At 45.1% G+C, this 25,930-nt stretch overlaps 1 long non-coding RNA gene across 1 annotated transcript in view; it reads left to right on the top strand.

The window, feature by feature from the left end:
• LOC138924071 (uncharacterized) overlaps window positions 1-17,217 on the top strand; it is an 80,214-nt gene extending 62,997 nt beyond the window's left edge. The window contains exon 5 of the long non-coding RNA XR_011438673.1: window positions 17,133-17,217. This is a non-coding gene — a long non-coding RNA (uncharacterized lncRNA). The remainder of the gene's footprint in view (window positions 1-17,132) is intronic.
• Window positions 17,218-25,930: the final 8,713 nt, after the last annotated feature.

Here is a 25,930-nt window from a genome sequence, read left to right as displayed (position 1 = left end):
ACTGATAAGGGGTTCTTACCTAGAGGGATGAGAAGACTTTGGTAGAAAAAGGTGGAAGAAATGTCATGGGATGCCCAGGGGCCGAGGGAGAAATTATAAATGATCAGCTAGAAAAGCTACATTTGCCCACATCTAGGGCACTGTAGTAACTTTAAGCGGGACACTTATAATAATAATTCGTACTCATGTAGAGCTTACTAAGGGCCAAGTGTTGTTTTAAGCACTCATTTAATTCTCAACAACTCTGTGAAGCAGATATTATTATCTCCATTTTACAGATGAGTAAACTGAGGCACCGAGAGGTCAAGTGACTTGCCCAAGGTCACACAAGTAGAAAGTGGCAGAGCTGGGATTCAAATCCAGGTAGTCTGGCTCAAGAGTTCACACTTTTAATCAATACGCTGATGCTGAATTTTCTAGTAGCAACGAAGCCGTTACACAGTTCTGTGGTTCCTCTCCCAGAACTCCATGAAGGAAGCTGGGATCCTGGTACACTCATCCTGGCCCCACTCTTCTCCCAGGGGCAGCGCACCGAGTCCCTGACTCGCCCTTCACTTGGCAACACCTCCCACATTCTCCCAGCATGTTTTCCTGAAGGCCTATGCCTGGGACACAGTCATCTCTTCTCCCCGCCAACTCTAAACTCTGTCTGGAGATCTTGGCACAAGCCCCACATGCTTCTTCATAGGCCCCTCTGCCCATTGGTACAGGAGCAGCTGTACAAGTCCAGCCTCTGGGAATCCCATAGTTTGCTAAGGGAGAGGCGACAGGTTCAAGTGGGATGCTTTTTGTTGCTCAGGTCAGCTGGGGAGACTCCGAGGGTTTTTTTATCAGCCCTTCCTCCTCCTCCATGGGCTCCAAGCCCTCTGTAGCCTGAGGTAGGAGACAGCTCCGGGGTAGGAGGACGATGCTGTACCTGGAGTGGATGATCTGGGAGGGTCCTGAGCTCTGTACTTGGGAGAACAAGCTGCTCAAGCGCAGGCAGAAATATATCTGCCTGCACCTCCTATGCTGTGATGCCCGCCAGAGATCCTTCAGCAAAAGGAGCTCTTAATGAACATGTTTCTGAGAAAACACAAAACTTAAGAAAAAGTATATACACACACACACACACATATATACATATGTATAAGATATATACAAATATTTGCAATTATAAAAAAATTTGTATTCATTTGTATGTATGTGTATACATACACGGATATCCATCTCCCTCTCTCTCTCTCTCTGTCAAACTTTGCAGGATGCCTGGCAGGGAAACAGAGAATTTACAGTCACAGGTGACCCTAGAGGTTGTTACCCAACCTTCTGATTAGTAAGTTAGAAAACTGAGACCCAGAGGTGCCAAGTGATCTGCCCACCATCCTACAGCTGGGCATAGTGGAGCTGGGCTGGTCCTGGTCTCCTGTCTTCTCTCCGTGCACGTGCGTGGCTCCTCCCCACTCACCGCTGCTTTCGTTTCCTAAGTGCCGAGTATGTTCTTCGTGAGGTCCCAGGCACTCCTCCCACGTTGCCTCAGTCAGGCTCTGTTTTAAGAGTCGGATACTGAGGGGCAGAATGGGTAAGGGGCCTAGTCATATGATGGTCCACGATAGAACTTCCAGATCTAATTCCAAAGTCTGAGCTCTTCACGGGATGCGCAAGGCTCCACATCATGTGCCAGCTCCAGTTGGCTGGTAGTGGCTGCATGGAGTGCTCGGGGTCTGGGCTGATTCGAAGGGGGGCTTCAGTCTCTGTGACCCTGGTCTCTATCCTGCACACCTGACTCTTAGCTCGGAGCCCTTTGGAGTTCTCAGGTGAAAGCCTGGGCTGCGTCCCGGAGCCCTTGATGCTTGGTGGGCTCTGAATTCCAACTTCACTCCTTTGAAACCCATAGGCTGCCTAAATTTTGTTCAGCTTTTTGGCTACCAGTCATTGTCCTGGAATCAGTGAATGCCACAAGCGGAGAAGGGTCTCCATTGATGGCTCACTCCTGCACTTCTCTTCACTCTCTGCTCTTGGCCCCTCAAGTCCTTGCTTCCTCAGTAACTCTCTGACTTCAAACAGCTATTTAAATATTTTTTGTTCCCCTAGTTCTTGCAGCAGGAGGGACCGTTGACCACATGCTAATCTACTCGTATCAGAAGACTAACTTCCCTACATTAGGATCTAGAGAAACAAATCTGGAATTTCAGTGCTAGTTGAGTTATTTGAGAAATCGGCCTCCTCCCAGAAGCTCTTTCCTGAACTAGACTGTACCTCTGAGTCTCATCCACCTTTTAGGTTAAACTGCTGGTTAATGATGGAGCTTGAGACAGTCAGCATTCTCTCTCCGTGAAGGGCAATGGACACAATTTCTCTGATGTTGGGCCCTCTTGCCCAGCAAAGTTGGGTGAGTTCTACAAGGCAGTCTCCAGGCAGAGCTGGCTATCTAAGAGAGTAATCGCATCTCCTTCTATCATGAAGCTTTAGATCCCTGGTTCACAGCGAGGTGCCCAATGGCCAGAGTGAAGCTCAAATAAAGCCCGTTAAGTTCCACTGGGGCACAGGTTGCTCAGGGAGGCTGGACTGACGTGAGTGTGAGCATATCTGAGGATAATAAATATCTGCCCCCATCTTTCCACTGTTACCCTGCCAAATCCTCCAAGAAATGCACAACACAAGAGGGGTTATTGCCCGGCCTGAGCTGTGCTCCTATTTCTCAAATAGTTTGCTCTAAATGGTCAGAATAAGTAATGATGTATAAAAGGAATGAAATGGTGACAAAAATGGACCCGATTGCAAAGTGCTTATACAGTATTTATGGCCCAGATATACCATTGAGTGCTGTATGTGGGGAATGAGTGATGCTTTAGCAATGCCCAGTGCTTTGCTTTGCAGAAGCTGGTGACAGGTAGAGAGGGCACACCCCTGCATTCGCGAGGGGCGGGAGAGCTCTCCTCTCGGAGTGGCCAATGGCAAAAGCCTGCTAGGCTGTAGTCCTCATTTGTCCTTCTTGTGACCTCGTGTGTTTGTAATTCTGCACCTCCCCCTCCTTTCCTTCCAGCTCATGAGACATCCTTAGTGCAGCCGCTGCAGCAAAAAATCAGAGAAAGTCAAGCTGTAAGATGTTATCTGGGCAGAGTGAAGTTTAATGGGGTGCAGCTAAGTCAATGGGCAGCAGGCAAGGAGGAGAAAGGCCACGGTCATTGTAAAGTCAGACCTCCCTGGGTGAAGCCTGGCTCTGCGACTTTCCTGTCCTTGGCCAGTCTCTTAACCTCTGAATGTCTCCTTCATCATCTGTTAAAGGAGGACAATCACGCCGACACAGCAGCTTTGTAAGGAAAGGGAAATAAGACACTGCCCACGAAGGGTAATGCATCCTCATCCTGGCGTCTCAGTTTCTCCACTTTCCAGTCACCACAGCCTTTTATTACACTGACTCTTAGCCACCTCCGCCTTGCTCGTGCCCTGCATCTTGTCACCACCAGAAAAAGCACCTCATCAGAAATCTTCACTCTAAAACGTCCCATCTCCTGACCCTTCCAGCTCGCTCAGGGCCCCTGCTGCCATGATTCTTCCACTGGATCAGGACCTCCATCCTCATGGTCTCTGTCCCGGAAGGAGAAACAGAGTGGACTTCCTGCTCCCACATGTGTCCCCCTACCTCTGTCTGCACAAACAGAGAGGGCAATGTTCTTAGAATTTAAATCTGATCACACTCTCCCTCTGCTTAAAGGCTTTCAATGGTTTCCTAAGTGTTACTCAACAACCAAACAACTAACGTCTGAGCCCATAAATATGTTTGAGCACCTACTGTGTGCCAGCTGCTGGGTTATGTCAGTGAATAAGACACAAGCAGAGCTTGCTGTCAGCTCCTCCTTGTACTGTGATGGAAAATTGCCACCCCCTCTTAACATCATCCCTTTCCCACTTGGCTGGGTCTCTGATGACATCTCTGCCCACCAACCCCTGTGTCTTTACACTCCTTCGAAAACCTTTTGTTGAGAACCCACTATGTGTCTGGAGCAATCTTGTTTGATCTTTACCATGAAGTGGATAATTTTCTTCACTTCTCAGATGATGAAACTGAGCTTCAGAGAAGTCGAAGAATTTGCCCCAGATCACACAGCACCAGGAGTCGAACCAGGCAGCCAGGCTCCTCCAGCTGCATGTTTCTGCCGTGTCGCCCTGCCTGGGTAGCTCTAGGGCTGTGGGTTAGCCCCACCATTTACTATGAAGCCACCACCATTACCCAGAATAAACCCTGTGGTGCAACGCAGGCCAGCAAGACCTTGGAGGCACCCCACCCGCAACACAACTCCTTTGTAGAAAATCTTAGGCCATTGCCCAGGCAAAACCTTATCTTCTGAGTTCTCTCATTGTCCTGTCTCTTGCCAGTACCCTTACTCAATGCTTCTGGTTTTCTAGCCTTTTCCTTCCCACGCTCCCCAACAATTCTGGGTCGAACGGTCCTGTGACGTAGACGAGATCTTATCCTCATCCCCATTTTGGATGACAAAGGCAATTAGGTGAAGAGAGTTTAATTGACTTGCTCCTGCCCCGTTAGTGAGAAGTAGACAAAGATTTGATCCCAGGACTTCTGTTCAAAATATTCCATCCCATTGTTCCTTATTGCCATGTCACTGTCATTTCTGCCTATGGAATCCTGCAGTGGGGAGTTCCCATAGGCTTCATCTGTGTGCTAACGCTGCTTAATTTTAGCAGTTTCTTGGAGCTCTGTGTTGAGAAGGGCTCTGAGGCTGCATTTAGACTCAGCTGAAGTGAGTGTTCTGATTGTTTGGGGTCTCTGCTAAGTGTGGGGCCATGCATTGGCTGTTCCTGAATTTCCATATCATCTTGCAGGTAACATAATGTGGAAGCATCTAGCACAGTGCTGGGGATGTCGTAGAAGCTTAGAAAATGTTTGTGAAAAACTAGTTGATACACATGGTGTTGCTAGGAAGAAGAGTAGTGAAAAATACTAATTCCTTTAAAATATCCACATCTGGTCTTGCATTAGATGGGGTTTAGGGCTGATTCCGGAAATAGAAACAGTGGACTGTTCAAACATTACAAACTTCAGTTCTGACGTCTATAATAAAGTGGAGGTAGTAATGGTACTTATCCAGTAGGGTTGTTGAGTGGATTAAATGAGATAATGTATGTAAAAATAACATATAGAAAATATTCCGCAGACATACTGACATGTTGAAAGGGTTTCATAGATGTCAACTATTAATGGTATGACACATAAAATTCATAGCACAGTGCCTGGCACGTCGAAGGCACTCAAAAAAATTTTCCTTTCCTTCTGCTGCAAGGAACCAGGCAGGATGCTCTCCGTCTTCTGCCCTGGATCCTCCATCTGCAAATCGGAATCTGCCAGCTTCGTGGTCAGGTCTCAGGGGTGCCATGGAGACATCTGTAAAGCTTGCAGTTGCCCGGATGACAAGGACAAAGAAGAGAACTGGTCTATTTGCAAATCATGACCTACTTCTTCCAGTGAAAAGGTGCTTACAGATGGCCCCCGGCAGCAGGAGCAGTGAGAGGCTGCGTCCAGGCCCCTGAGCTTATTTGGAACAGTTGCAGAAGGACCACCAGCGTCCAATGTCAGGATACTATGCCGTTGCTAAGCACCTCTTGGTCCTGCCCAACGTTCTTGCCTTTCACTGTTCAGCTTGCAGTCAGCTCAGGATAGTGCTTTGGGCAGAATGGAAAGTCTAGGTGGTGTGGACGGGGCATCAAGAAAAGTGGCTAATTTGTTGGATGCAGAGTCTCAGGAAATGTCTGGAGAGTCTGAAAAATTTTCAAGACCTACGGACTAAAAAGTGCCTAAAAGATTGGTTAGCACTGTCTTGATAGCCTTCTCCACTTGAAGATGCTCATAATTATTTCCCTGTGATTGGTCCAGACTTTTGTCTTTTGGGTTATTTGGAACTAAATTTGTTTCCAGAAGCATGGGGCTTGTGTTGAAAAGCACAGGTTCATTCACCCATTCAGACAGCTTCAAATCATGATGCTGTTACTCTCTTGTCATTTGACCTTGGACCAGTTAATTAACCCTTCTCTCTTCTAATCTATACTATGGGATAATGCTACTTCCCTTAGAGTTTATTTGTGAGAAGAAAATAAAAGAATGAATGGACAGCATGTATCACAGAGCACAGCCCAGAGTAGGAGATGGGGCTGTCATTGACATTACTGCCCAAGCAGATTTTCTGGGCAGAGAGGGAAGAGCTCTTGTTCTCAGAAGATACTGTTCTCCTTAAGGCTGAATGAGCTCAGAAGTCACCAAAATCCCAATGCTCTGTTTCCTATGGTGATAGTAATACCACTTTGCCTGCTTTACCAAATTGTTGTAAAAATCAACAAAGTAATCAATGAGAAAGAGCCTGGTTAACTACAAAGCATTATCCAAGTGGAAGGCGATTTTTTCGGATCAGGTTTATTGAGGGATAATTTACATGCAATAAAATTCACCCTTTTAAGGGGTACAGTTAGACAAGTTTTAATAAATGCCTACAGTCGTGTAACCATGACCATGGTCAAGATATAGAATGGTTCCATCACTCCAAAAAAATTCCCTCGTGCCTCCTTGCAGTAAATCCCCTCCCCCAACACCCAACCCTGAACAACTACTGATTGGCTTGCTGTCCCTACATTTTTCCCTTTGTAGAATGTTATATCAATGGAATCGTAAAGTACACAGTCTTCTGTCTGGCTTTTTCTGTTTAGCGTAATGCTTTTGAGATTCACCCACATGGTTGTGTGGATGAATAGTTTATTCCTTTTTGTTATTGAGTGGTATCCCATTGTATGGTGCTAGAAACTAAGCTGTCTTCCCCCCAAATCTGTATATTGAAGCTTTAACCCCTCAGTGTAATAGTATGTGGAGATGGGGTTGTCGGGAGATAATCAGGTTTACATGAGGTCATAAGGGTGGGCTCTTCATGTTGGGATTAGTGCCTTTATGAGAAGAGACATCACAGAGTACTCTCTCTCTCTTTCTCTCCCTCTCTCTCTCTCTCCCTCTCCCTCTCTCTCTCTCTCCCTCTCTCTCTCTCCCTCCCTCTCTCTCTCTCTCTCCCTCCCTCTCTCTCTCTCTCTCTCTCTCCCTCTCTGCCATGTGTGGACATGGCCAGAAGGTGGCCCTCTGCAAAGCAGAAAGAGAGCTCCCACCAGAACCTGACCATGCCTGCATCCTGATCTTGGATTTCCAGCCTCCGGAACTGTGAGAAAATAGATGTCTGTTGTTTAGACCCCCTAGTCTGTGCTATTTTGTCATGGCAGCCTGAGCTGACTAAGACATATAGTTAGAAATTTTTAAAAAAGACAAATGTTAATATAAATAAATGTAAATATATGAAAATATAAAATATAATAAAGTATATTTACATTTCTCACATTAATTCCTTTAACATATCTAAAAGTATTGTATCATAAATGTGCTGTTCACAGGATAATCACAGCATTTGAAAAATATGAATTCAGAGCTCTGTGTTAAAAGACGTAAAATTTCAAATGCTGCTGTTGCCTTGAAATCTCTGAGCCCCACAAGGCCCCAAAAGCCTCACCAGATATGCCCCTCACCCAGTGGGGTAAGGCCCCTTTCCCAGACGGTTCCCTTACCAGCTGAATCAGCTGTACCCCACGGGGTTCTCAACATAATGGCTTCGTGTGTCTGACAACCCAAAGACATATTCAAACAAACGGGTCATATCCTCCCATGGGAACCACTAGTTACCTCACCCTCTTGTCACTATAAAGCCTGCCTCTCACAGCTCCTGGCTGTTCACTCTGTCCCTGAGTGCAACCCCATGTGGCCCTCCCTGCAAGATGCCGTGTCCTCCTCCCCCGGGCTGGGAGCATATGTGACTAATAAACTGTCGCCAATCTCATCTGGCCAGTGTCAGGGGTTGCGTTTTTGGCTATCTTGTATTATTTTCCTTCACCAAAGAGGTGGATAGGAGGTGACCAGAACAAGCACACAGCAGATTTTGTGGTTTGGTAACAGAATTTTGAGGTTGTTTAACATCCTCACTGGTCATCTTCTTCAGTATTTTAGTGTAGCTCTGTTATGCTGTGCACGGCCCACTTGCAGACAACGTTAAAGGGCTTGGTCTGCGGCCTTCTTGAATAGGGACCCCATTCAAATGATCCTGAGAAAGGGATTGTTTTCAACCATTTTGTATCCCTGACCTTTCCAGAGAGCCACAAGACCTCTGGACCAGGACTAGCCAGAGGCTGGGAAGGAGGGAGAAGAAAGCCCTTCATGGAGAAGGCAACATCATTCGGGGAGAGAAATTGGTCCATTCTCCACTCAGGATCAGGATATGATTCCAAACTGGCTTTGTTTTTTCCAGTCCAGTGGTCTCCCTCCAGCAAGTCATGGTCCTTGTGAATCCAGAGAGTGTATCGCGTGGACAAGGGAGGGTCTTCTCTAACCATTTGCTTGAAATTCTCGTCTCCCTGCCCTCTCACTCCCAATTCTGGATTGGCCTCCACAAGCCTCTTGGTGCCTGCATTTGTCAGGGTTCTCCAGAGAAATAGAATCAATAAGGTAGATATACACATATATATCTTATCTATCTATCTATCTGTCTATCTATCTATCTATGTATCTATCATCTATCTATCTACCTATCATCTATCTATCTATCAATCTATCTACCTACCTACCTACCTATTATCTATGTATGTATGTATCTATCTATCATCTACCTACCTACCTATCATCTATCTATCTATCTTCCTATCATCTATCTATCTATCTATCTATCTATCTATCTATCACCTATCTATCTATCTACCTACCTACCTATCAAGAGAGATTTATTTTAAGGAGTTGGCTGACATGATTATGGAGGCTGGCAAGTCCAATATCTGCAAGGTAGACCACTAGACTGGAGGCCCTCGGAAGAGCCGATGTTGCAGTTCAAGTCCAAAGACTGTGCTGCAGAATTCCATCTTGCTCGGGGAAAGTCAGTCTTTGTTCTAGTAAGGCCTTCAGCTGATTGGATGAGGCCCATCCTCATTATGGAGGCCAATCTGCTTTACTCATGATTTAGATGTTAAGCTCATCCAAAACCACCCACAGAAACATTCAGAATAATGTCTGACCAAATATTTAGGCACTGTGGCCCAGCCAGTTTGATACATAAAATTAGCCATCATAATCCCCATGCTGAGCTGCTGGGCATGGCCAGAGGAAGTCACACCACGGCACTGCCTGCATTCACTTTGGATACAAAATTGTAAAATGACCTCTCTACAGACTGTCCTTTGTCCTGAGAGGAATGCAGACTCTCTTCTTGGACTGTCCATGCTCCCTCCTTTGCTGTCGTTATCCCCAATGTGCCCACTTTGTATGTCCCTGAGGACACACAGGCTCAGATGCGAACTGTCCTTTCTCTGCAGGCCCACCTACGTTCCCAGCTGTATTTGGAGTGACCTTCTTACTCTTCCAGGTGGTTACAATGAAGGAAGAGTCCCTCCTTTTACCAAAGGACAGTCCCCCTGCTAGGGCTCTGGGTCTCTTTCCCTTGCTCCTTCTCAAGGACCTCACTCCTGTTGGCCTCTTCCTCTCCTGCATCATTGACCTCTCTCTGCACGGTCACTCTCGCCAACACACACACATACTTGAGGATTCCCCATCTTACAATAGCCTCACTGGACCCCATGCCCTCCAGGTGTGCTCCATTTCTCTGCTCCCAACATAATCAAATTTCTTGAAAAGCTTCTCTACTCATGTTGGCTTCACGCATCGACAGTTCCGCCCTGGTTTGTCTTTACCTCTCCCCTAAGATTTCTCCCATCAGACTCTCCACTCATCCCCATTTCCTCACAGATGACCTCCCCTAGCATCCCTCATGGCTCATCATTCACTCTCTCCTTGAAACATTCTGTTCTCCTAGATTTTGGTCTATTTGGGGTTTCTTCCTACGTCGCTGGCTTCTTCTCCTCTGTCACCCTTACTGTATCTTCTGCCTGACCTCCAAAGTTTAGAAATTTCTTGAGGCTACATCCTAAGTCTCCTGTTTTCTCTCTTCACTCTTCTCTTAGGTGGTATCATCCTTTTCTCTAGACCTAAATATCACCTTTCAGGTGCCAATTCCCAAAAGTGTATCTCCAGCCAGCTCTCTCCTTTGAGCTGCAGACTCACATCCCAAACTGACCCCTTGATATTTTCACTCGAATTCTTCCCATCTTGTATCTCAAAACTGGTATGTCTATATCTTGGTTTCTTTAAAGCCTGTCCCCATGCCTCCTGGCCTTAACTCTGTCAATGGCAATACCAACCATTCAGTAATTTGAGTCACAAATACATGGGACACTGTGATCTCTCTTTTTCCCTCATTACGCTCCACCCCCCAAGTTTGTCACATGGCTCAATTCCATCCATTTTGTCTATATTTCCACCCCAACTAACTTAGTCCACGAAAACCTTCTCAGGGAAGTCCTGCAGACACTGTTCTCCTCATTCCCACTCCTACCCTCCTACAGTCTATATTTAACACAGAAACCATGTAGTTTTAATTGTCTATATATGATCATGTCACTTTTCTGCTAAAACTTTCCAATGACTTCCCATTAATAATAAAATTCAAATCACTTATGGCAGCCTGTGTGGGCTGGTCCTAATCTGCCTCTCCCTGCCATCCTTGCCTCTGCTCCCTATGATCCAGCCATGCTGGCTTTGTTTCTAGTCTGGAAACGCAAGGCCTGCACCCTTTCCCAACTCAGATTTTCTCATGCTCTCCACTCTTTCTGGAAGCTCTGTCATCAATCCTTCAAATGGGCTGCTCCTCATGCTGCAAGTCTCAACTTAATTTTCACCTCTGCTCCTGACTTTGCAAAGAAGGTCCTACCTCTTATGGTCCTTCCAACTCCCTAGATTATTTCTATTATAGCACCATGTTTTGTAATTACTTACACACTTTTTTGGGTCCAAGTCCTCCACTATAACGTTAGCTCCATGAGAGCAGGGCTCTGTCTGTGCGGCTCCCTTCCCTGTTCCTGGCATCAAGCAGTGTCCAGCACAAAGCAGGCTCTCACGCATCTTTAAGGAGCTTGCAATCCAGGGCACTGACAGCGACGTGAGAGGATTTAGTGGGAGATGTATTTCCCTCCAGGCTCTGTCCAGGTGGGCTCTGTGACCTTGGACAAATCACCTTCTCTTTCTGGGCCTGAACCTCCAAGTGTGTGGTAGACACATAATAATAAATATTTTATAGAATTGAGCAAATCACAAGGAAGGTATGAGTTATTCAGTTGGGGAGGGACCTGCGCTTTTCACTGTCACTGACCTCCCTGGAATAATAGCATCAGAGGAAGATGACACATTTACTGCACTGATGTTACAGATATTGTCAGACACCATATTTAAGAGATCTGCGTAAACCCCTAAATACAGTCATCGGGTCTCCCCACTGTTTGCACAGAGACCCCTTTTTCTTTTTAAAATTATTTTCTTGAGGTCATAATGGTTTCTAACATGGTGTAATTTCAGGTGTACATTATTATATATCAGTTTCTGTGTAGACTGCATTGTGCTCACCACCAATAGTCTAGTTTTTATCTGTCACCATATACATGTGCCTTTTTACCCCTTTTACCCACTCCCCCACCCCCACCCCCTCTGGTGACCACTAATCTGTTCTTTTTGTCCGTGTGTTTATCTTCCACATATGAGTGAAATCATACAGGGTTTGTCTTTCTCTGTCTGACTTATTTCATGTAGCATAATATGCTCAAGTTCTACTCATGTTGTCGCAAATGGGTCGATTTTGTCTTTTTTATGGCTGAGTAGTATTCCATTGTGTGTGTGTGTGTTTGTGTGTGTGTGTGTGTGTGTGTGTGTGTAGCATCTTCTTTATCCATTCATTTGTTGTTGAGACTTGGGTTGCTTCCATGTCTTGGCTATTGTGAGTAATGCTGTGATGAACATAGGGGTGCATGAGTCTGTTTGAATTGTTGATTTCAAGCTCTTTGGATAAATACCCAGTAGTGAAATAGCTGGATCATATGGTATTTCTACTTTTAACTTTTTGAGAAGTCTCTATACTATTTTCTATAGTAGCTGCACCAGTTTACATTCCTACGAGCAGTGACTGAGGGTTTGCTTTTCACCACATCTTTTCCAACACTTGTTATTTCCTGTCTTGTTAATTGTAGCCATTCTGACAGGTGTGAGGTGATATCTTCTTGTAGTTTCAATTTGCATTTCCCTAATAATTAGTCATGTTGACCATCTTTTCACGTGCCTGTTGGCCATCTGTATGTCCTCTTTGGAAAAATGTCTGTTCATATCCTCTGTCGAATTTTTGATCAAATTTTTTATTTTTTTGTTGTTGAGTTGTATGAGTTCTTTATATATTTTGGAAATTAACCCCTTGTTGGATATATGATTTCCAAATATTTTCTCCCAGTTGGTGGGTTGTCTTTTTGTTTTGTTCATGGTTTCCTTTGCCTTGCAGAAGCTTTTTAGTCTGATGTAGTCCCATTTGTTTATTTTGTCTTTTGTTTCTCTTGCCTGAGTAGATATGGTATTTGAGAAGATACTGCTAAGATGGAGGTACCGATGTAACAGTGTACTGCCTATATTTTCTTCTAGGAGTTTTATAGTTTCACGTCTCGCATTAACATCATTAATCCATTTTGAGTTAATTTTTGTCTTTACTGTGAGACAATGCTCTGCTTTCATTCTTTTGCACACAACTGGCCAGTTTTCCCAACACCATTCATTGAAGAGACTTAACCCTCTCTTACTATTGTAGTAAATTACCAAGATGATCTTTGTGATCTCCTGGGATGTGCAGAAATCACAAAGATTAGAGATTGTCTGCATTATCCCTGGTGGTAATCAGTAAGAAAACCCTTCTTAAGATTCTGGGCCTTAAATCCAAATGGGCCAGGCTGCTCATATTTGAGCTAAAACTCTCCTCTTTAAGCATCATTAATCACAAGGCACATAAAACTGATGGAAAGTTTTAGGGACAAGAGACAAGAACAGCCAGAAGGACATTAAATAATACCATTGCTTAGAGAAATGGAAGGATAATCTTCAGAAGTCTCTAACAGAGAGAATTAGGAATCAGGGAGAAAAAGACTTTGAGTGCTAAAGCAAATGATTTTAATTGAACCCTTTACTTCAGATATTCTTATTTCTGCTAGAGCTTATTATGCTAAAGCAAAATGTTAAGCACATTCTTGAAAGTTTATGTAAGCGCTGAGCTTCCTTTTGGATTTTTTGGGGGGTTACCATTCAGAATGAATGGGGTCAAGGAGAGGAGGGGTTGAAAATGGTGGGAGAGACAGACGTGCTTGCTGAAAAAAATGGGATCAAATATCAGCCACAAAACTTTTCCCAGAGAACCCTAGCCTAGAGCTAAAAGTGGGGTCACCATTATGTTATAAAACAGAATCCCCCTGGATCTGTTTTCCTCTGCCAAATGGGAAAGTCAGCTCCTCTTGAATTCCTTCCAAGTGGTCAAAAGGAGTACTTGGGGTGTCCACAGGTGCCACGGAAAGTTGTGCGCTTGATTCCCTGAGGCATCTAGCACCTTCCTCCTCTCTTGGTGATACACTTGGAAGGGATAAGTCTTGTGAGCTCTCACACCAAAAGAGCCCTTTCTGCTGCTGACTCTCACAGAGATAGAAAAGGAGCCATTCCCCCTGCTTTACAGACGTGTTTATCACAGCCCTTGTGTTCTATGACTCAGGCCTTGAGGAGGGGCCTGGGCCACGGCACCTTTGGGTGGCCAAGTCTGAGGAATATTTCAAATCATCTCCCTTTCTTTGTTCTTTCTCAGCCTGAGTGCCAGCTCCCTCTCTTCTCTGAGGCTGAGGTCTTCCTAGGAGGCTCCTCTGTGGCTTATTTGAAGTTGGAGATGCTTCCTCCACCACTCCTCAGAACTTCCAAGTCCTATCTGAAGCCCAAGTAAACACAGCTTCAGTTCACACTGAGCCCCCTCTCGCAGTAACACTTGTCTCTCTATTTCATCCTTTCTAAGCTGGCTCGAAAACTTTGTTGAGCCAAGGGCAACAATGCAGGTATGGAGTGGGCAGACAGCAGCTGTTGTTACCTTAGCTAGAGCTTATGTCCTCACAGGCTGACTTTGGAGTGGATCGGAAGGGCAAGCTACCGCCAGGATCCATTATGGTGCTTCCTGCTTCCTCTTCAGGGACGCTCAAGTGCCTATTTGGAAAGACCCCAAAGAGGAGGCGGAAGGAAATTGGAGAAAAGAAAGAAAAGATTTTACATAAAATTTAAAGGACTTACAGGCACTTCAAGGCCACTCCTTGCTTTTTGGATGCCCACGGCTGAGTAGCACCAAGTCTCAGATTCCATCTGTCCTCCAGGCCAGGCACACTTGAACCTGGGAAAGTGGCAAGAGGGCCTTTCTTGTCTTGCTGGGTAGCTGAGCTGAGTGACTGCACCACAGGAAAACAGCAAGATATTTTCCCCTTTGTACAAACCACCCTACAAGCTCTCTCCACATTCAGTGTCCCTCTACTGCCTCTGCATTACGGGAAGTAACTACTTCCCAGCCTGGCCTCCAATTCTACAGTATTTGGCTCACCTCACCCCTTCAGGATGCTCCTCTGCACACACCATATCTGCAAGCGTCCTGTACCCCTTCTCTTGTTCTTGAACTCTCTTGTTCTTCCCTCATGGAGTGAATGCCTTCCTCCTGCCCCTGTCTGTCAAAGTGCTAACTCATTCAGCCAACGGTTCAGCTTAAGAGCTTCTGCCATCAAAGTGTGCCTCTGCTCTGCCAGAGGTCACCTCTCATGTGTCTGTGTCTTCCCACAGCACCCTGTTCTCTCATCAGGGAACCTGTACTCCATATGTCATAGTTGTTAGTACACATGTCTTATCTTCTAGTAAAGTCTTTGAAAGTGCTATTGACCTTATTCATATTTTTGCAGAATACCTTGTATATTGTTCTGCTCACAGTAGGTGCTTAAAACATGTCTATTTAGTTGAATAGTTTGCCCCAGGCCATGCAAACACAGTCAACAATGAGTCAGGAAGGCTGGACCTTGCAGTGCGTCTGAATTTGCATTGTCCTAAGGCGGGGGGGTCGGGGCGGGGGTGAGTAAATTAGAGTGGGGACTCAAATTGTAGGGGCAATTCAGACACCATCACAAAATGAGTCTAGTTTGTCTCAGTCACTTAGAGTTAAGCTTTGATCCAATCCTTTTTCTTTGAATAAAAAGTAGAACAGGGAGAGAGAAGAAATAAAGGAACATTTGAGATGTGTTTCAATTATTAATGAGTATTTGAGTTATGAATAAGGAAGTCCCAAATCGAATTGAATGCTTATCACTCATTCAATCAGTAAGCATGCCCTGGACAAATATTTGGTGAGCACCAACCATGCGCTGTGCCCTCTACCTGTGATATATGGTGAGTGATGGGGCCATAGCCCCTGACCTCACAGGGCACACATGCGAGCATCTATCATGTACTGGCACTTGAGGATGAAGCAGATGGGGATGATGAAAGTGAGTTCCGGCCCCCTTGGGCCCTCAACATGGGGGTGCAAGGCAGAGCTCACCTATGACTTCACTGGAGTGTGACAAAGGCTGGGAGAGGAGTAAGCATAGTTCAAGAAGGGGAGCCAAGGGGGCAAATGGAGCCCAGGCTGTGGAGGGTCAGGGAGCTGCTGCCAGACCTCAAGGGATCTGAGGGTATTCCTGGGGGTTGATGGTAGAGGAATCTCGAAGCCCAGGGAACGGAGAAAGAAAACACAGATGCAGCTTGCCAATCAGATTGGCCTGGGTCCAAATCCCAGGTCTGCTAATTCTGGTGGCTGTGACTATTATTATTATTATTTTAACTTTTTATTAAGATTATGATAGTTTACAACCTTGTGAAATTTCAGTTGTACATTATTGTTAGTCATGTTGTAGGTGCACCACTTCACCCTTTGTGCCCACCCTCCACCCCCTCTTTCCCCTGGTAACCACCAATCAGTTCTCTTTGTCTACATGTTTAACTTCCACCTGTGAGTGGAGTCATACAGAGTTTGTCTTTCTCTATCTAGCTTATTTCACTTAACATAATACCCTTAAGGTCCATCCATGTTGTTGTGAATGGGATGATTTTGTCCTTTTTTATGGCTGAGTAGTATTCCATTGTGTATATATATATATATATATATATATATATATATATATATATACACACCATATCTTCTTTATCCAATCATCAGTTGCTGGGCACTTAGGCTGCTTCCTTGTCTTGGCTTATGACTATTATTTTTATCAACCACAGCGTGCTCATCAGTATGAGTGAGCAGGGCACGTTTGGGGAGTTCAGTTCAGCGTGGTCAGAGTGGGAGTCCGAGGCCCTGGGGTTGGAAATGTTGCTGGAGAAATTTAGAGCAGCTAGTGTAATATTCTGCTTTTCTAACGTTTTACGGCATTGGCATCAGTGTTTTTGGCCACCTTGTTTTCTGTGGAATTAGCAGCAAAGCTGGGGAAGGCAGATGCACCCCTTAAGGGCCTAGAACTGAGACCCTCTTGAGCTCCCAGTAGTGTGACCTTGAGAAACAATTGCCTCCCAGACCCTGGAGAAGGCATCTGTGAAAACACACCGCAAATCCTTCCTCTTTGTTCTGGGTCACGCGGGGCAGAAGTGATCTGCACTTGGTATTCCACTATCGCTTTTCTGAGCCTGGCTGTGACGGCCACACAGAGGGGTGACCTTGAGGACACTGAGTTGCTTTTCAGCTGTTTTGTCTGGGCAGTCTCCTGGTTTTTGTTCCAAGCTAATTTTGAGAGGGCCTGGCCAGCATCACTGCAGCTTCCCCCTCTCTCATCGGCCGCTCCCACAGCTCACAGGGCTCTTCCTTTTCCTGCACATCTGAAATCTCTTGGGGCCATTTGTCCCCTGGGGAGAGGCAAGGTGGCAGTGGGGTGTCAATTTCAGCTCAAAAGTAGTGAAGTCCCAAATGAATCTCATGGGCTGAGATGAGACCCCTGAGAGTTCAAGAAGGGGATGGGGGATGGAGAAGGCATGGGGCTATTTGTCCCTGGTCATTGTCACAAAGAATGTCACATTTAGACTTTTGATCTTCTCTATGAAGGAGGTTGTACTCATAATGATTTCTTTGTGATTAAAGTATAATAAATATGTTGCCCTGGTTTTTATTTTTTCATAGGCTTGCTCTGCCCACTCTTTCCTCCAAATGGAAGTGGCCCAAGTCTCTCTCAACCTATGCGTGGTTCCTTCAGGCTCACAGGTGGGTCTCATGGGTCTACGGCCTCACCAGGTGAGTGATCACATCAGTACACAGGTGAAAGACCTGGAGGGACCTGAAGTCAGGGTTGAAAAGTTGGGCGAAGAAGAAAGGAAGAGCAACTGGGAGGAGTGACAAGTGAGGACAGAATCACCTATGCAATTTTTTTCTGTCTGTTTTTGCCTGAGGGTGCCCAGGCCATCTTTCATGGAAGTCTGCCTCTTCATGCATCTCCTACCTCTGCACGTTGCCAAGGTCCAGCCTTGACTATATACAGGTTAAGGCTAAATATTTGAAATGGGTACAAGGGCACCCATTCGACCAGCACCAGAAAGAAAATGCAGTATTTTCTTACTTTGATGAACCCAGAATGCAAGTCTGTCATTTTAAAACGGTCATTTTGGTACAAAGAAAGCTCAGGGGCATTTTGGCCTGTTATTTCCCCTATTTGTGGGGGCTGAAGCTGGAAATGAGGATTGAAGAGCCTGGTCCAGGGCGAGAGGCCTCTCACAGTTGGCCAGGACCCGTGTCCAGATGAGGAAGGGACCAGGTGACCAACTGTCCTGGTTTCCCTGGGCCTGAGGGAATTCTCGGTGTGCAGGACTTTCGAGGTTAAACCAGGGAAGTCCCGGGTAAACTGGGACAAGTGGGTCACCCTCGGGGACTCATATAGCCAAGTCAACTCCAGTGTGATGGGACATGTCACATGGCCAAATTGGGAGGCCTCCATTTGTGGATGTGGGGAGCGCTTTGCTACAGAGTATGGTGGACCCAACCCAGTTTTCCAGAGAAAGTTATTTATGTCTCATCCTTAAAATAGTTTTGATTTGTTTATGGAATCTGTGTTCTGGAAGGCACCTATGTGCCTCCTTTGTGATTTCTACCTCTGGTAGTACTGTTTCTGTGGGTGAGATATACCACAGCTGGGCATTTCTGAACAAGAGTCCTCGTCGTTTTTCCCTATTTGAACAGACTTTTACCAGTCCTGCCCTGCACTGTCTATGCCAGTATATTTCTGACTTTATTTCCACTGACCTCCAGGCCTTTACTAAGAGGAACATCTGTTTAAGCCTTGGAGATAAAAAGATTTCCTTAATTTATTTTCCTTGCTTTCCAGAGGAAAAGAGGGGTGTTGAGAGAAAGGCAGCTGGGGGAGGGAAAGTGAGAGAGAAAAGCGAGATCAGGTTCCTCTGATGAGTGTGCACAGGGGCCCTGGCAACCGTGGAAGCAGACACACGTGGAAGGGGCAGGCACTGGGGGACACAGCCTGGATTGGTAGCCTACCGCTATTTTGGCATCCTTTCTTTGCCCTAATTCTTTCTTTCTTTTTTTTCAAGCCTTTAACTTTGACACACTTCCTCTCTCCTCCTTTTCTTTCATTTGTCACTTGTGAGTATTTTGGTCTGACTCAAGAGAAACAGACAGCTGGTGCAGCCTTCATTGCTTCAATAACACCAGGGTGTTTATGTTTGCACTTCCCATCCGATGAGTGGGGTGGGTGTTCAGGAAAGCAGCTTGGTGTTCTGAGCCTTTGTTGGGGGTGGGGGAGAGGTGGACCATGATGGGAATGGCCTTCTCCAAGTTCAAAGTCAAATCGGGAGCCCTAGGGAAGCGCACGTGGTGAATAGTGTGTCCGTGACAGGGAGAGGAGGGCGTGGGGGTGGCCAACAACTGAATCATTTGATATCTGGGATTATGCTAGACAGCTACCTTTGAAAAGAGGCCGGGCCACCATGATTTTGTAGGTAGTAATGGGTTATTAGGGAAGGTAATGATTTTTTTTGAAACTTCCAACAAGGATGGCATCATTACAAAATTCATCCACCTCAGCAGCAAGCTGAGTCCTGGCTTCCCCTCTAGGCATTCTCAGGACCTCTCATGACCCCCAGAGTAGTGTTTTCAGCCTTGGCAGAGCATTGGAATCACCTGGGAGCTTAAACTACTTATGGCTGGGGCCCACTCCTGAGATTTTTATTTCTTTGCCATTGGATGAGACCTGGGCCTCAGGATATTTAAAAGCTTCCTAGGTGACTGTGATGTGCAGCAAATTTTGAGAACTGTCGCCTTAGAGACTCAAAGTGTGGCCGCTGAGCCAGCACCTAGCAACACCTGGGAACCTGTAAGAAGTGCAGAATCAGACTCCACCCCAGCCTGAATCGGAATCTGCATTTTACTAAGATCCCCAAGTGAGGTGCATGCCTAGTAAAGGTTGAGAAGCTAGTGTCAGATCCTCTGACCCTAGGCAGGCGGGACCGGCCGACAGTTTTGCTGAGCTGTTACGGTAGTTAAAAGCCATTGAGTGGTTAAGAACTCTACCTGGATTTGAACCCTTGCTCTTCTGTTTATTGGTTGTGAGGTATTGGGCAAGTCAGTAACCTCTTGGTACTTCAGTTTCCTCATCTGCAAAATGGGGACAATATGTACACATGTCTTACCAGATGGCTATGAAGAGAAACTACACAGGAAGCACTTTCCACAGTGTCTGGCACACAGCGGGGGCTGTGTGTTAGCTGTCATTGCTACTACGAAGATGTACTGATTTTGTCGTTAGGACTGAAGGATTTTTATCAAACTAAAGTTCCTTGGGGAATTATACAGAGAGTGGATGGGAGAGAGGGTCAACTTTAGTTAAGCTATAACAATATTTTGTTTTGATTTTCTGATAAAATCAACCCCCAAAGATTTTCCAGCAAGCATTATGCGAGACTGCATAAATAATAAAACTGCAACCTTTTTTTTTTCCCCCGTGATAGTTTCAGAGATGTATTCTGGGAATGGGGTGTTGAGCATCAGAGACAAATCACCTCCTTTGAGCTCTCCAGGTTACAGCCCCTTGGTGAACCATTCCTCCATCCCCAGGGCCAGCCAGCCTGCTTCTGGGAAGCTGCAGACACATTTCCACTATATGGGAGCAGGCCCAGAGCCAGCCTTGAGGTTCTTGGCCCAATAAAAAAAATGCAATCCTAGGCAGAGCCTGACCTCAATGACTCACTGCTCGAAAGAATATAATTCACATATCTAGATGAGAGCCTCATACAGTTGCTGGACACTGTTTCAATGAGTGGAGTGTTACTGACAGCCAATCAGGATCATTAGTCAAAAGTATGACCTCAGTTCCAGCCAATCAGGCTGTTCCCAGAACTACTGGCTCTTCCGCAGGTTTCCTGTTATTTGTAACTCATTTGGAGGACATGGGTCAGGGACACATGTGGAACAACGTGCTGAGGACTCTAGTTTCTTTTGCTTTGCAAACCTAGGGACATAACTGGAGAAGGTTTTGCAAAGAGGAGCCAGGAGATGCTGCTTGAAAAAAGGGTTTTGTGGTTGCATATGTTGAGAACTGCTGCCTGTTACATCCTTCTCAAGAAGACCTGGCACACAATTAGTGTATTATAGATGGGGAGTGGTCATGCTATAAAGAAAGCTCTGCAACTTTGTCTTACTCAAGTGTTTATAAGGATATGTGCTGTGGATCCATATTTTTAAAGAATGTCTATTGAACGTCTGGCTAAAGTAATGTTTCACATTAAAAATTTTGCGAGCTGCTTAGAGAATTCTGAATTCTGCAGCCCAATGTCTCTGCTATTTATATTGCCTTCAATCAACCAATCAATCAATCACTTAATTTAACTCTGGGTTCTGGATGACTTTACAGGGCATCATTAAGGAGGGCCTCTCTGAGGAGGTTACATTTACCCTGAACCTTGAAGGATGAGAAGGAGCCAGCCTTGTGAAGAGCTGGGCAAGAGCACAGCGTGGGGGAGGGAGTGAACAAAACAATGGCAGATATGTAGACAGGAACCAGAATACGCAGAGCCTTCTGGCCCGTAGTAAAATGCCTGGACTTTTCCTTCAGTGTAATGAGAAGCCATTGAAGGATTTCCAGCAAGGATGTGACATGACTTGGTTAATTTTAGAACTATAACTTTGCCTGCTGAGTGGAAAATGATCTATAGAATTTAGAAGGGAATAGGACAGATTATGTTTTGTAAATATGGCTGCGAACAATAGTGTTCATCCCACATCTTCTTGAATCTTCAGAGGTTCCATCAAGAGATGAGTCTAATTGCCCTCCCCTGGAACGTAGGCGGGCTTGTGACTTGCTTGTAATCAATAGAATTTAGCAGAAGTCCAGCTCCCCATTCCCCTGGAGGCTGCCATGCTGTGAGGAAGCCAAAACGCATGGAGAGGCTCCATGTTGGTGCTCTAATCAGCAGCCCTGGCCTTGAGTTCTCCCAGCCCAGAGGTCAGGGATGTGAGTGAACAAGATTTTAGATGATTCTAGCTTCCAGCTGTCAAGACACCCTCAGCCTTTGTATCTTCCCAGGTGAGCCCCAGACGTCAGGGAGCGGAGACAGGCGTCCTTGCTGTGCCCTTTCCAAATTCTTGGTCAACAGAATTGTGAGCAAGTTAAAGTGGTTGTTTGAAGCTGCTGAGTGTTGGGGTAATTTATTATGCAGCAACAGTGAGGAGAACAGAGAGCATAGTTTGGAGGCTGTTGCAGTGGTTTGGGCAGGAGAAGATGATGTCTTGAATTTAGGATTGTCAATTCCCATCAACTATAGATCACACTAGGAACATAGCTGTATTTTTAAAAAGTTAGATTTATTACTTGCTTCAACAAGGCAGCCTGCACACCATGGGGAACCATGGAGTGACTCAAAAAGAGCAGGTGGGGAAGGAGTGCTTAGAAGACCTTGGGGCTGGAGTTAGCCAGAGATGCTCTTGGCAGGAATTGACCAGAATTTTGCAATCTTGGAAGCTGCTGCAACAGTGAGGGGTCTTATGTTGAGAACCCATGAATCTGTGTACAAGTACTGAGGTTTGTGTCTCAGATCAGTCTGTCTTGTCTCACCTCGAACATATGGGTCCAAATGAACTGGCGTGCAAAGGGTTTGTGCTTTAGATAGTCTGGGATGCACATCGTGGCTTGGTCTCGCACAGATTATCCGTTTGTAAATCAGGGTACATTTTTGCACGTTGTGGTTTCTGTTTCAGTTCTAAATTCTCCTCAACAGCTTCGCTGCCAGCTGTTCATTTTAAGAGTGAGATTATGATTACGTTAAAAACAAAGACTCCTGATCTTTAAGAGACACGAATGGAAATATTGACAGTCCAAATCGGCAGTTCTCAAATGTTTGGGTCTCAGGACATCGATCTACTTAAAAATATTGAAGACCCCAAAGGGCATTTTTTAATGTGAATTACAGCTATTGATACTTACTATATTGGAAATGAAAACTTAAAACATTTAAAAGTATTTAATTAATAACACATTCATATTTATTAATTTACTTATAGCTCGTGACGTTTTTGTGAAAAATAGCTATATTTTAAAAAAATTAGTGAGAAGAGTGCCGTTGTTTTCCATTTTTGCAAATCTTGCAAAATTTTGATATTCTGGCTTAATAGAAGATGACTGGATTCTCTATCTGCTTCTGAATTTACTGTTTCAATATGTTGTTTTAGTTGGTGCATATGAAAAAAATTCGACCTCATGTAAGTATGTAGTTGGTAAAGGCAGGAGCATTTTAATAAACTTTTTCAGATCATTGTGGATATTATTCTTTGATACTACATCAAATGTGGTCATTTCTATTTGTAATCATCTCAATGAACTTTTTGTACTCTCTTACGCTGCAATCCATTGTTCTATATTGTACTTTAAATGGATCTTTTACCCATGTAAGATTTTGTATTATCATTCATGGGTCATTTGCAAATATTGGTTTACTGAATATACAGATCTTTCAAATGCTGGCACACTGCATGACACAATATTAAAAAAACCCCACATTTATTAATATCATCACTGATCTGGAAGCTGTCAAACTCATTGGTGGCAGATACGATTATTCCAGAATTCTAACTTTTGCCTTAAAGTTTGAAATTTGTCATTGGCCGCAAATGCTATCAGTTGTTTTCCTTGAAATGACAGGCTCACTTCACTCATTTTTGAGAAAATATGGGTCAAGACCCGAGTCCAAATAAGCAGAGTTTGTCCTTTAGCCAGACTTTCAAGTAAAAATGGTATTCCATGAAAAAAGTGGATAGTTGAGCTGGTCACTCAAACATTTGCACAAGTGCTTTTCCTTGAGGCAACAATTGTGTTTGGTGTGCAGCGTAAGCACTTCATGCATACTTCCATTTTGTCACACAATATTCCAAAGACGTCAACTTAAAAGTTGAGATTTAATAAAGTCCATAATGTTTGCTATGTCATCAAGGACATCTAAGTGCAGCTGGTGTTTATTTTAATACAGAGTGGGAGTACAGAATACAATGTTGCAATGCTGACTTGATTCATGCTAAGGCACCAACAGTTTACCCACCATTGCTTTTGCACCATTCATGCAAGTGTCAAGACAGTAAAGAAGCCAAATAATGCCTCAATACTATAATAAAAATGATGTATTATGATAGATTTGTCCTCACAGATTCCCTGAAAGGGTCTTAGAGACCCCCAGGAGTCTAGGGATCACACTTTGAGACCTAGGATGTGTTTCAAAATAATCCAAGGAGGAGGGAGGGGAAGGGGGTATAGATGAAATAAGACTGGCCTTGAGTTGATAACTGTTGAAGTTGGGTCACGGGTGCGTAGGAGTTCATTATACTATTCTGTCCACTTTCCTATGTGTTTGAACTTTTCCAAAATAAGAAGTTGGGATGAAAAGGATTGAATCCTAGGACTCTAGTTTTAAGTCTCCAAGGGGACAACAGTGCTGTTTACTGATGGGGAAGACTCGGGGACCAGGGACAGGTTTGGGTGTGGGAATTTAAGAGTTCTCTTCAGGACACATTACAACTGAGATGCTGGTGGGGCGTCCACTTTGGGGGTGGGTCTGGAGCATGGGATCTCCAGCATGTAGCTGTTATTTTAAGCCATGGAACTGGCTCAGGGTGAGAATGTGGAGAGAGGGGAAGGTCCAGTTAAGCAGCCTCCTCAATGCTCTGAGCTTGCTGTTTGGGCCCTGGCTAATTGCCTCCAACTCTTGAGAGCCTTCACAGGCCTTCCTCTGCTCCCAGAGCTTGGCACTGCCCCCTTGGAATTCAACATGTCATCCTCTCATGCTCCGATTATCTTCTGGGATTAGGGGGTATTAAGAGGGCCAAGGAGAAGACAGCAGCTTTTGGATTTCCTTGGAAAGCTCTCAGCAGATCTTATCCCTTCTCCATCTGTTATGATGGGAGTTAGTGGGAGGGGCAGGGATCACAGGAAAGTGTAAATTAACAGAGACTCTGTAAGTCTAATTTTGACTGGTGTTTGTAAACTCGACCCACCAAAATATCTGCTGGAGCTGTTCAGAGTTTAGCTGTTGTCATGTTTGAGGCTAGTCTGGCAGTGAAGAATTAACTTCTGGAATTCAACCAACATGGGTTCAAATCTCTGCTCCTGCCCCTTACTGGCTGTGTGACCTGGGGTGAATTGCTAAACTCCTCCAAGTCCTAATTTCCTCAAGTCTAAAATGGAAAGAAAAAAAAGCACCTTCTTCACTGGTTTGGAGGGAGGAAGAATAAGGCAATGCATTCAAAGGGTTTGGCACACACAAGTATTCAGCTAATGTTGGTTTGTCTTCTCCTCTTTATCCTTGCCCCTCCCTCTGGTGGACTTGATGTTGAGCAGTTGGATGGAATGAAGAGGGGAAGCAGTGACTCATGCAGGTGGCCAGATGGCTCTAGGAGTGGCTGTTTTTATTGGTCTTGGATCTTCCTTACCATTCTTTCAGCCAAGAGTTCCCAGACCCAGCTCTCAATGACTTATCAAAGAAGAAAACCAGATCCATCTGGAGCCAAGTGAAGTCTTTCTGCCTAGAACATTTGGGAGCCCCTAGTGCCCTGAAGAGCATCATTGCCTTCCAGGCACAGAATGAATGAGGCCAGGCAGCGCCTGCTGCTCCCCACCTTGCTCAGTTTTACAGAGCTGACATGCCGACTACAGCCCCTGCAAGTCCCAGCTCCTGCACATTATTGCAACTGAGTTTATAGGGGCCTGTCTCACATTCAGCATGTGCTCCTCTGCTCTGAGTCATTGCCTTTTGGTCGTTACCATCAAAAATTTTCCAGAAAGGATAACTAGACTTCTGTCCAGTAGATGCTGGGGAGACCTGTACCAGTTAAACTCTTGGTGCCACAGTGGTCTCTTGTCCTGGCATCTCTGATCACCTGGTGTGCATCGTGGGCTTGGTCTAATTGAAAGTCTGTTACTCCACATCTCCTGCTGACCATTGCTCAGCCACAGGTGTATCCTCATATCCTATTTTCTAGACCTATGTCCTGGGGTAGCCCTGATTCCATGTGGAATATTAAGGAGTGGACTGATAATTGAGAAAGGCATTAAAGAAGGAACTGCTTTGGTAGCTGTATTTGGTCAGACTGGGAAGGTGTCAAGGTAAGTGCAGTTCAAGCCCACCTAGAGTCCCTTTCCCCAGGGAACCGACGATCTCCTAAATGGTCCCCAAGTTATTCATTTAATTCTTTTGATTTCACCAACTCTGAGTGTACATCTTCCTATATCTATATTTCTATTAGTTAAGAATATACTTTATGACAGATGATGACATAAGCACTGAGGATACAGAAATGCGTGTTGCATTCCCATCCTTCCAGCATTCTCACTCTAGTGGGATGGTCAGAGAGAGTAGGTGTCCACAGGGGCCCATTAGTGACATGCAGGAGAGATGTGGGGCTGGTGTGAGCCATTCTGTCCTCTTACTGACTAA

The sequence above is a fragment of the Equus caballus genome, chromosome 1, assembly GCF_041296265.1.
Source record: "Equus caballus isolate H_3958 breed thoroughbred chromosome 1, TB-T2T, whole genome shotgun sequence".
NCBI classification, from domain to species: Eukaryota; Metazoa; Chordata; class Mammalia; order Perissodactyla; family Equidae; genus Equus; species Equus caballus.
The sequence above is the reverse complement of the archived record's forward strand: the minus strand, read 5'-3'. Positions and strand labels throughout refer to the sequence as shown.